Source organism: Mesocricetus auratus, unplaced genomic scaffold, assembly GCF_017639785.1.
Source record: "Mesocricetus auratus isolate SY011 unplaced genomic scaffold, BCM_Maur_2.0 Super-Scaffold_100043, whole genome shotgun sequence".
NCBI lineage: Eukaryota > Metazoa > Chordata > Mammalia > Rodentia > Cricetidae > Mesocricetus > Mesocricetus auratus.
Window position 1 is genome coordinate 3063012 of NW_024429220.1, and position 12308 is coordinate 3075319.

Consider the following 12308-nt stretch of genomic DNA (forward strand, 5'->3'; position numbering starts at 1 on the left):
GGGCGACATAACAATGGACACTGAGAAAATCCAGAGAATCATCAGGTCATACTTTATTTATTTATTTTTTATTTAAGTTAGAAACAAGCCTGTTTCACATGTCAATCCCAGCTCCCTCCCCTTTCCCTCCTCCCCAACCTGCCTCACCAGGCCCCCCAATGCCCCAACCAATCTACACCCTGTTCACCAGGAAGGGTGAGGCCCTCCATGATGGATCTCCAGAGTCTGTCATTTCATACAGGGCAGGGCCTAGGCCCTCTCCTAAGAGTCCAGGCTGAGAGAGCATCCCTCATTGTGGGATGGGCACTCAAAGTCTATTTGTTTTCCAGGGATAAATACTACCCAAGGCCCCATAGATTACCTAGGCCTCTTAACTGACACTCACATTCAGGGGTTCTGAGTCAGTCACATGCTTTTCACACAGCCATCTGGGGTCCAAGAGCTCCCCCTTGTTCAGGTCAACTGTTTCTATGGGTAATTTTCTACAGTGAATGTTGGAAGTTTCTAGAAAAGGAAATTCTTGTACCTATAGGAATTTCTATAGGCTTAGTGAGGTTTACCACTACAGCTCTTTAAAATACAATAGTATGTATAACCCCTCTGGCTGTTTATATCAGAGAAGTAAGACAAGGTCATTCTAGGGAAAGAAAAGTGTTGACGATGAGTATGGCCATTCACATAGCTTTGAGAAGACCAGACTAATGATACAATGTGATATTATGGAGAAAATAGTGAAAGAAGCCTGGCAATTTATAGACACTTTGAGTTAAGAAACATCTGAAAATCTTGAATTAGACTTCATATGAAATAGGAGGAAGATTTTTATAATACTTACTAAGATGAGTTTAGCATGTCTTGTCTAACTGGCTTGCTTTAAAAATATACTCATACCTCTTATCTCTATCGAGTGGTCAAGTTTTTTTATTCAACTAAGGACCCTTTAAAATGCACATTTCTTCTCTGATCCCATCTTTCATCGAGTGGTCCAAGAACCAGGGAGCTAACTCAGTAGAAAATTATTCTCTTTCCACACTCCAGACAGAGAAGTAAATTTGACCCCATGTGGCTCACAGCTCAACAGTTTTTCCTCTCCTAGTGCAACAATGCCCTTGCCTTTGCAGACATTTGCACAGGATGGGATGACCACTGTCTTTTAGCTGAAAGGAGACAGATCTTACATAAATATTTGTTTCTGAGGATGCACTTCTTATAACAGGATGTACACCAGACTGGCGGTCTCTCAAATCAGGGTGAGTTTCAACAATCAACACAGATGTTCCTAAAGGATCAACTCTAAATTCCACAAGTTCTACCTCCTGGCAGCTTGCACGGAATAAACTTTGTAAGCCTGCTGAACATTGGCTTCCAGCTTAGTGAAACCAAGTGTTGTTGGAGCTATGAATATACTGCAAACAGTTTAGTGAAGTCTGAGGTGCGAGTACTTTGTGTCTACTTACTACATTTCATAACTATCTGCTGCAGAGCAGGGTGTCCACAGCAGTATTTACCAAAGATGAGAAAATGAACGAAATGGTTAGTAGTGGAAAATTACTAAATGAAGTAGTACATAAGCATATAAAAATTAAGATTTATCAGTGAAAACATGTTAGGAATGACATGTGTCAAGGTGGATAGATCTCTCAAAGTTGAATATCTATAAAAAAAATCACAGGAAAAAACCAAAAGTTAAAGTCATGTGTCTAAAACCAAAACTAAACATATGTTTAAAGGGTTTTTGCTTATTTGTGTATATATCATATACAATATGGCATATGTATATATAAGTATTTATTATATATAAACTAAGTGAATAAAATGTGCAAACAGAGAGTTATGACTTGGGACAGGAGAACAAGGTCACAGGTACTTCTTTAATTTTTATTATGTCTCACATCTAAATGCACATATACTCCCTACATCATGTGCTTTGTGCATACTTCTTCAAGATACTCATAACTGTAACAATGATTTACCTCAGTGGGCTCTTAAAACTAACTGAAGTGGGAGTCTAGTCAATCAATCTTTGAAGCTTCTTCTAGACTCTGTAGCTCAAAGACCTAGCAGCCCAAAGATTTATTCATGTAACAGTTGTAAGCTTTTTTTCAAAGAGAAAGAACTAAGATATTGACTCTTCCCTAGATTTGCTCTGCAAATAATTGAAGGCAGTTGTCACCATAGCACTAGACACTGGACAACATCTCCTATGAGCATTCACGTCAGTGATAAGACTTTCTCTACCGTAAACCATCCCCTTTGGGTCACCGTAGTACCAGAACACAGTTTTTAATCACCCATCCCTACCTTTTTTCAGCATGCCTGTTCTCCCAACGTAGATAAACATATTTTCACCAACTTTCCTACTTTCTCCCCAACCTTATTTCTCTATTTGTCAGATTTGTTTTTGCTGTTGTCCTTGTTTTATACTTATTTATATGTGTGCACATTTATAAAGTTAGACAACAACTTGTGGTCAGTTTTCTGTCTCTACTGTGTGGGTTTCAGGTATTAAACTCAGCTTATCTAGCTTGTAGGCAATTTCTACACCTACTGAGCCACCACATGGGTCTGGAGAGGTAGAGTGGATCCTAAAGCAGAGATATTCTTAGAATGACAACTTTGTGTCGCTATTTCATGAAAGCTAAATTGGAACTCAGTCATGTCCTATGACTTATCATCATTATCATCATCATCATCATCATCATCATCATTTTAAACCACATCAAAGAAGTCAATTTTGCTTTATTTTTAATTCAATGTACAGCACATTTAAAATTTTCACCTACGTTTTAGTAAACATATGGTAGCCCACATATTTTGGAATTTTAAACTTAATTTGACAAGAATGAAAAAAACCCTCACCTGAAGTCATTTTCCATTACTTCCTGTGGATTCTTGTCTCTATTTTTGGATAACTCAGCTTAAGATCCTTTTCATTACCAACCATTTTCAGATAATGAGGACTTCCAGCAGTGGGATTGAAGTTTGGACTGTAGTGTTTCGATGTGTTCCTGACTCTGGTTTTAGGAGCTGTGGGTAACTGACCTAGCATGTGCACAGGATTGTTAAAATGATGACAAGGCTAGCTTTTGGTTTTGACTACCTTCTTTTTAATTCAAGGGCAATGAAATGAGCTTCCAAAGGTGCTAGTGCTGTCAGTTTAGGAACATTAGGAACTGACTTTACATTGTATATGGCAGTTTGCAGATGATTTAAGTAAAAGACCTGAAGAGGCAATAATGATCCTGGATTATCCAGGGAAGACCACAGTTCTCACAAGGACCCTATGAAGAAGCCAATAATACACACGACCTATGTGAAGACAAACCAAAGGCTCCAGGGAAGATATGACTCTGCAGGCATTGAAGACAAGAGTCATGAGCCAAGGGCTGTGGGCCATTTCTAGAAGCTGGAAAAAACAAGCAAGCGAAGTTCTCTTGGAGTCTCAAGATCACATGAAGTCTGTGCACATATTTTTTAAATGGTTTTGCAGTGGCCAGGGAAGATGGCTCAAAGTGTCTGCCACACAAAGAATGAGGACCCAATTTCAGCTCCACAGACCCCCCACATAAAAAAGCCAAGGGTGTCAGAGTCCACCTGTAACTGACATAGAGGGTTGGCCGTGGAAAGAGAACACTATAGGATTCTTGATACTCATTGGCCATAAAGCTTAGAAGAACTGATTAGCTCTGTGTTCTGTCGTCTCAAAGAAAGAAAGAAAATAAGAAAGAAAGAAAGAAAGAAAGAAAGAAAGGAAGGAAGGAAGAAAGAAAGGAAGGAAGGAAGGAAGAAAGAAGGAAGGAAGCTAGGAAGGAAGGAAATTGGAGAGTGATAAATGAAAGAGACCCAATGCTTGCCTCTTGCTTTGACACAAATATGCGCACAATAGCAAACAAGCACCCAGCACATACACACACACACACACACACACACACACACACAACCTTTTATATTGTTATATGTGTTACAGTACTGAGGATGAAACTCAGGGTCACAGGGTTTCTCTGTATTGTTTTGGAGGCTGTTGATCCAGCCCAGCCTCGAACTCACAGAGATCTGCCTGCCTCTGCCTCCCGAGTGCTGTGATTAAAGGCATGCGCCACCACCGCCTGGCGAAACTCAGGGTCTTAATCTAGACTTCTTACCTACAGAATTTATAAGACTAAATTATCACTCTAAGCCACTAATTTTGTGTGTATTTGCTACGGCATAAATAGAAAGAAAATCGAAGCTTATTTGTATTTGTTTGATTGCTTATTGCTTTCTGATTCATTGAAAGCTCAAGAAAATCTTAGCTTCCAACCTGCCCATTCCCTTTCAGGAGCAACTTTGTAAAGATCAGAGAAATGCTTTCCCTATGCCTGTGTTCCTTTCACAGGACAATGAAAAGGTCTTTTCCCTGTGTAAAATAGAATCCCCCAACCTAACCCTGCTGCTTTTGTCTACTGTAACTACAAGCTTATTCTGACAGTGTAGTGTGTTAACACTGCATGCTTAGATAGTGGGGATGAACTGGACTAGCAAAGATGGCATTTGTTTTATAGTTCTACTTCATTTTTTGTAGTATACCAACAATTGTTGACATCACCTGTCCCTCATATCTTTTCTCCTAGCCTCTAATCTTCATATATTCATCACCATCACCATCATGAAACTGCAGTAGCTAAAACTGCCACACTTACTATATGTCTGTTAGTGGCAACTAGCAGGGAATGTCACTGAGTATCTCAATTCTAGAGAGATACTGAGTCCTGGAGAGATTAGTCCACTCAGAATTGTAGAATAGGCTGCAGAAGGCAAGGGCTGAGCTTTAGGAAGTATAGCTTCTTCATCACTGGTTCTGCTTTACCTTCCCAAATAGAACCTATGCTCTTGCAAGTGCTGAGAAGTCACGTGCAAAGCAAGGAGGCACACTTCCATTCTGATCCTAAATAACGGAGGAAAAGGGAACTTCATGCACCAGCTGTAACAACCATGGAGTAGCTTACATCACATCCAATTCTCTGTGGCAAACTGAGAAAGAAAAAGCTGCGTGCACAAAGTGTTGACCTTGGTTTTATCAAGCCAAATTTAAAATATTAGGATTGATTAGGGGAAGTAAGAGTAATTGAAAAGCATGTGTACCTTTTAAAGTTGCTTTTGTGATCCGAGCTTAACCACAGTGTGCCTATAAGTGGAGCTGGCAGCTGGACATTATTCACCAGGTCAACTTGTCCTTGACAGTAACTAAACAGAAATTTTAACGTTTAATTAGAAAAGTTGGAACATCTGTATGGCTTTCAAAATTCCATTGTGTGTGTTGTGTGTGTGTTGTGTCTGTGTGTGTGTTCATGTGCTTGCAAGGGGCAGAATTGAAGAACAAACATTCACATTGTGGATTCAGTTCTCTCATTTTACCATTGTATGTGTTCTGGGTAATAAACTGGGGTCCCAAGGCCTGCACATTGTGCATCTTTAACTATTGAGCCGAGCCTTCATACTCTATCCCTATGACTTTCTTTTCTTTTTCTTTCTATTATTTACTTATTCATTCATTTATTTATATTTTCATGATTATTTCATGCCCTGTTTATTTCATTTTATTAAATTATCCCCAGTTCAATACATGCTGTTAAGTGGAACAAGATTTAATTCATTGTTACAGGTAAATAGTATTCCTTTGTGTTATCTGTTTCACAATTCCTTTATCCATTAATTAACTGATAGGCACTTGGCTTGTTTCCTGAGTCCTTGAGAGATCAATCCACTCAAGGTCACAGAACTGGCTGAAGCAGGGATAGGCTTGAGCATCAGAAAACCCAGCTTCTTCCTCTCTGCTTTACCTTTCGAAACAGAAGTTATGCCCCGAGGAAGTCCTTCTTTACAGAGAATTAATTGTGCTGTATGAATGTGGAAGTCCAAACGCTTCTTTGAAAAACCTAAGCGTGGAATTCCTGGACTACAATGGGTTTTACTTGGATGGCACAACTACATTATTTCCCTTGTAGTTATACTAATACAGTCCTAACAACAATGTGCAAGGTTTCTCACTTATTAACACCCTGGTCTACAGTTGCTGTCTCTGGCCTTTTAATATTACCTCTTCCTACTAGAGTGATGGGACTGATCTTGTCATAGCTTGGTGTGCATGTCCGAAGTAAGTCATATTGATCCTTCCTCATAAAATTCTGGGCATTGTACATCCTTATTTTTTGTTTTTACAATACTTACCTAGGTATGTACAGTGCCCATTTTTAATTTGGTATTATTAGTATTTCATCACTGTAATAAAATGCCTGAGACAATCAGCTTGAAAGAGGAAAGGCTTATGGTAGCTCATGCTCTCAGTTCATATTCTTGGCTACATTTTTTCTAATCCTGTGAAAAGAGAGTCATCTCTTGTCACAAAATGAAGCTTCCAGCATTGGGACTGGGTTACATATAAATGAGTTGTTGGCCCAAGAAGTCCCATGAGAATATCCAAACAACCCAGGCATCTGCCAAGACTAAAGGTTGGTCTTCACATACTGACAGCAAGGCGCCATTGCTGAAGACAACACCTACACAACTCATTGAACATGGAGAAGTATAGCTGGTGCCTACATAGAACCTCCACCCTATATTCTAGCATATTTGGTTTAGGAAGGTACTCTTCACACTACCAAAGAGAAATATAAACACTAACCCAGCCAGTAGCCCTTGGATCAACAATGGCGCCTGCCTGCAAGCTATGCTAGTGTAATAGCACAAAAACAAAAAACTTGTGGGAGTGGCCAACTACTGTCTGATTTGACTTAAGGTCCACTCCATAAGATGGAACCCACACCAGACATGGCTTGAGTAACCAAGATCCTGAGACAAGCTAGCCAAGGACCTAGGGTAAAACCAAATACTTCTCTTTAAAAGAGTGGCAATAAAATGACTCCTAATGACATTCTGGTAGACACTTCCTCCTGCAGAAAATGATTGGGACACTCATCTGTAAATGAGATGTCTCCATAAAATCTCCCTTTTTATTATTGTTATACACAGATGCATATGTACATGTGTGTATGTGTGTGCATGCACATATGTGTATGCACAAAGGCATAGATATGACATTTGCCCATTTTTGATGTTTGTGTGTATATGATTTCAAGGCTGAACACTTTGTATTGAATAGGCAAAAAAAGATTCACTCTAGGAAGAAGCTAATTATCCCTTTCTTGTAGTTATTAGTTGCATGTAGGTGTGGGACAATGTGAAATTTTCCTCCTGTGTTAACATATCCATTGGAAATACCAATGTTCTAGTCTTTCTTATGCAGTCATTTCTAGGTGAGTCTGTTTCACAGCACACTTTCCAGTACTTTGGTTCTTAAAATCTTTCCTCTTTCTTTTTGATGATCAATGGTGTGGAATAATCTATTTTACACTGTGAAGATGTGTCACCAGGTTGGTTTAATAAAAAGCTAAATGACCAATAGCTATGCAGGATTTGGGGGCCATGGGGAATGCTGCAAGAAGAAGGTAAAGACTCCAAGAGACAGAGAATAAGCAAGACATGCTGCAGGAGAAGTAACAACTACGAGCCACACGGCAACACATAGACTAAATGTATTAATATATGTCATAAGAGAGTTAGGAATAAGTCTAAGTTATCAACCAAGCTTTCATAACTAACATTAAGCCTCTGTGATGTGATTTGGGAGCTGGCTGGCAGGACAGAGGAAGATTTGCTATATTTTAATGAGTCATAGATGTAGGAAGTTTGATGTACATGCATCCGTTATGGCTGGGCTCCCCAGGGTCTATCATCTTCCTCAAAAGATACTTGCTCAGCAGTGTTCATTGCCACCTAAATCACAATACCTGGTAAATGGAAACAACCTAAATATCCTTCAACAATGTATAACACATAATGAAAATACAGTACATGTATATACACAATACCTAGTGAAAATGTGTTGCATGTATATACACAATACCTAGTGAAAATACAGTACATATATATACATAATACCTAATGAAAACGTGGTACATAAGCAAAATGAAATTTGCAGACAAATGGACATATCTAAAAGGTTATATTTAGTAAGATAACCAAGACCCATAACTACAAACACCACGTGTTCACTCTCATCTGAGGTTTTAAATCTTCAGGTATGAATATACAACATGGAGTAACCATAGAAACCAGGAAAAAGTAAATGGACTGCAGGTACGTGGGAATTCTTGAGATGGGAATAGTAGCATACAGGCAATATAAAGTATGAAACAGAAAAATGTGGATGGTCTTGTCACTTGGCTACAGGATAGTGGAGATGAACTATAAACCTGTATTCAGTAATTTTCCCGTATGGCATGCGCCTACTCCAAGTATCAGGCCTAAAAATAATTGCAAAGTTTACTTATAAAACATGGGACTTTGACATGCACACCGTCTCTTGTGTTACAGATGGAAGATTTGAAGTGAAAATCGTACTTTTCCTCCCTCTGCAACAAAAGCCACTTTATATCAAGCCAAACCACAGCAATTTGGAACTGACACAGTCCAGTCCCTTACACTGGTGAAGCACTAAAGTAGCGGAACTAATATTTACATCTTTCATATTGACTCTAAGCTCTCCACTCAGTCAAGGAATCTTTACCAAACTTTAGATCAGTCCTTGTGAAGAGTCAGTTAAAATTAGGGCATTTGCTAGCAGAACAGAATGTGAACCCAAATATGAAAACTAAAGTTATACTTATGACAGGTAGATTGGCTTGTGCAGTAGGGTATTAGACCTGGTCGCTTACAGAAGGGTAATTTGGTGTATTGTAAATGAAGGAAATGTTATGCTCAATGGAGCATTAAGACATATGTCCCTTGGAAGTCATATTAAAGAATTTGGTAGGGGGACACTCAACATAACAGGCTCAATCTAAAAAAACACCATTGTATTCAATGAAAACTAAAGAAAGCTTTAGCTTAAGTATTTTGATTTCAAAAATGGTAAAATAATGACATTTTACAGTTTCCAGAGACAATGATTGTGATCCAAGCAGAGAATACAGAAAATTTTAGGTAAATTTGGTAGTTTGAATGTATTTGACACCCATAAGCTCATAGGGAGGGGTACTATTAGGAGATGTGGCTTTGTTGGAGAAAGTATGGTCTTGTTGAAGGGAGCTGGATGACAAATATCTTTAATACAGACACTGAGGCTGAAGGGCACAACTTTAATCTGGGACACTCCTACTGTTGCAGGTGTGTCACTGTGGGGACAGGCATTGAGGTCTGTTTCTCAAGCTTCCCTCCGTGTGACAATCAGTGAACTTCCTGTTGCCTCTGAGTCGAGATGTAGCACTCTGAGCTCCAGCATTATGTCTGCCTGCATGCTGCCATGCTCCCCTTCATGATCATAATGGATTGAACCTTTGAAAGTATAAGCAAGCCACCCTCAATCAAGTGTTTCCTTTATAAGCCTTGCTGTAGTCATGTTGTCTCTTCACAGCAATAAAAAACCAAACTAAGACAGTAATCAAATTATATTTCTTCATTGGATTATTTTGAGGACTAGGATCAGATTGAAACTGCACAGCTATTTGGCAGTTTGGTAATTTAAAGAACAAATCAAAATAAGGTCAAAATATAATGCTACAAAAATATAGCTCTAATGAGGCAAAATAGAAAACTGTGCTGAAATAGTGAATATGCTTTTGCTTGGTATGTCTGTAAGTAGTGAAATAATAAGAACCACTTAATCTTAGTGTTTCCTACTGCTAAACATAATACCCAAGGTTGGGACATTTGTAAGGAATGAAGATGTCCTCATAGTTGGGGAGGCTGAGGGTCTAGTATGAAGAAGCTGGCAGGGAATCACACAGTGAGGATTCAGACTTTGAGTTCAGGCCTCCCTTTTTATTCTTCTGAAGCCACAAATCCTGAATGGAGCTCAGGCCTCATTAGTTCATCCAGTCATATTTACCTCCTAGAGTCCTGACCTCCAGATATGACAACATAATGGGATTAAGTTGCCACAATATGAGTATATGGTCACATTCAGTCCTTCCAGGGTTGCAGAGGGAGAAGGGATTTCGTTAGCCCTATGTTCTCAGGGCGTCATTCTATATTCTTCTTTAAAGAGGCAGAGTCTTGTAGCATTCAAAGAGGAATGATAGCTTTACTAACCAGTACTAGTTAAGTACTGCTTAGGTTGGTCTTTCATGCTTGCTTTCTTCAACATATTCAATTTTTAATCATTTGTAATTTTATTGTAATATTCTACCTTTACAATGATAGCCTATCTTCTTTCTATGGATAGAGATACAGTATTGGCAACAAAAATCACAAACGCTGAAAACGCTTGATTATTTACACCATACTCAGTATTGCCTACACAGCAAGGCTGTCACAGTCAAGCTTCCCCAGCTCTGGTCGAGGTAAGCCAGCCAATTTCTGTCTGCAACCTGGGCGTCTCTAGACTTGCTGATATGTGTTTCATAACTTTTAATGTAACTAAGGAAATTGAAGTAAAAAAATCACTACAAACACCAATGCAATCAGGGGAAAATGCCTGGGAAACAGGACAATGGGATTGTGAAATACAAACCTGGATCTAAATGTATTTTAACTAACAGTTATGAGTTAAACTCAAAGAAAATTTCCCAAGCTAACTTTTTGTTTTGTTTTGTTTTTTGTAATAGCTCTGATTTTCCTGGAACTAGCTCTGTAGACCAAGCTGACCTTGAACTCACAGAGATCCCCCTGCCTCTACCTCCCATGTGCTGGGAGTTAAAGGTGTGTGACACCACCACTTGAGCCAAGCTAACTTTAAGATGGCAAATCTCCCATAATTTTTACATTATTAAAAATAGCACCTATCCTAAAATTGTAGCCTATTTTTCTCTCATTAAACTTGTCCAGTATAGGTGGCAACATGAGAATCTAGGAGGGTTTTAACTATAAAGATGAATTATGTAGACAGTTCTTGAGGCATTTCACACAAAATGTTCATCAATAAGTATTTTTAAGCACTAACTATGGTTTAAATTTACCCTAAAATGAGGTTTGGAGTTAAGAGTGGAATTGCATTCCTAGCAGAGTGAGAAGCCTCAAACAGCCTGAGACCCCAGTGCCAGGCGATCTGCTGCACCTCTGGCCTCTGTGGATACACACACACACACACACACACACACACACACACACACACACACACACACACACACACACACAATTTCTGAATGAATAAATGAATGAATGAATGTAGAAATAAATGATAAACTCTAAAATCAAATAATCTTTATAACCAATAACAGCAAAGTTTATCTAGTACTTTACACATGCTGTTCACCCTTCTGTGTGAATTATGACAAAATTTAGATTGACAACAGCCATTAAGATGAATAGTCATTTTTTTACTACTTTCCTAAAATGACAAAAATGAGTCAAAGGAAGATGGACTATGCTACCCAAGATTAACCAGTTAATAAGGGAGCCAGATTGTGAACTCAGACAGCTGTAACATGGCATTCTAAGCATTCTAAGCAATCTATATTAACAGTTGTAGTACTGATCACATTATTAAATAAACATATTAAAGATACCAAAAGTAGTGAGTAGTTCTGCAGACAAGAAACACATAACTATTGTGCCCCTCAGTCCTCTCATGTTGATAATATAGATACCATCATATCTTGTACTGTATTTTTGTGACCTAAAATAGTGTTAGGGTTTAGAGAAACTGCAAAGCCTTGAGAAGAGTGAAGTGGAAGACTATTTTTTCAATTAATTTATTTAATTTAGAAACAGTATTATTTAGCATATCAATTCCAGTTCTCTCTCCCTTTCATCTTCCCATGCCCTCCACCGTCTCCCCCCATTGCATTCCCCATCCACTCCTGAGGGAGGGTAAGGCCTTCCATCGGGGATCATCAAAATCTGTCACATTTGGAGAAACAGAAAACTCTTAAAATGAGGTAATTCTTTAGAGATAATTGCTTGACAGACAGGTAATCCTGGGTTTGAATTCTTGATTTGGCCATGCAAAATTAACTTATCAGGGCCTTTACCTCTATCAGTTGGAAACATTCAGTGAGAACACACACACATTTCTACTTTTTCAAAGAGATTGAATATTCTTGAATCAGATTACATAGAAGAGTAGTTTTCCAGAGATGTACTGAAATGAAGGAAGGGTATTCTCTAATCACCAAAGCTTTACTGGCTCTAAGAATGGAAACTGAGACTGTATGTGGGTTATTCTGGATCCCCTGCTCTAGGATGCATGATTGGATTGGTCAGGTTTAATCCTAGAGTCAGGAAACAAGAAATGTGATTGGAATGGCACCCCCCCAAAAACTGCCTAGTTC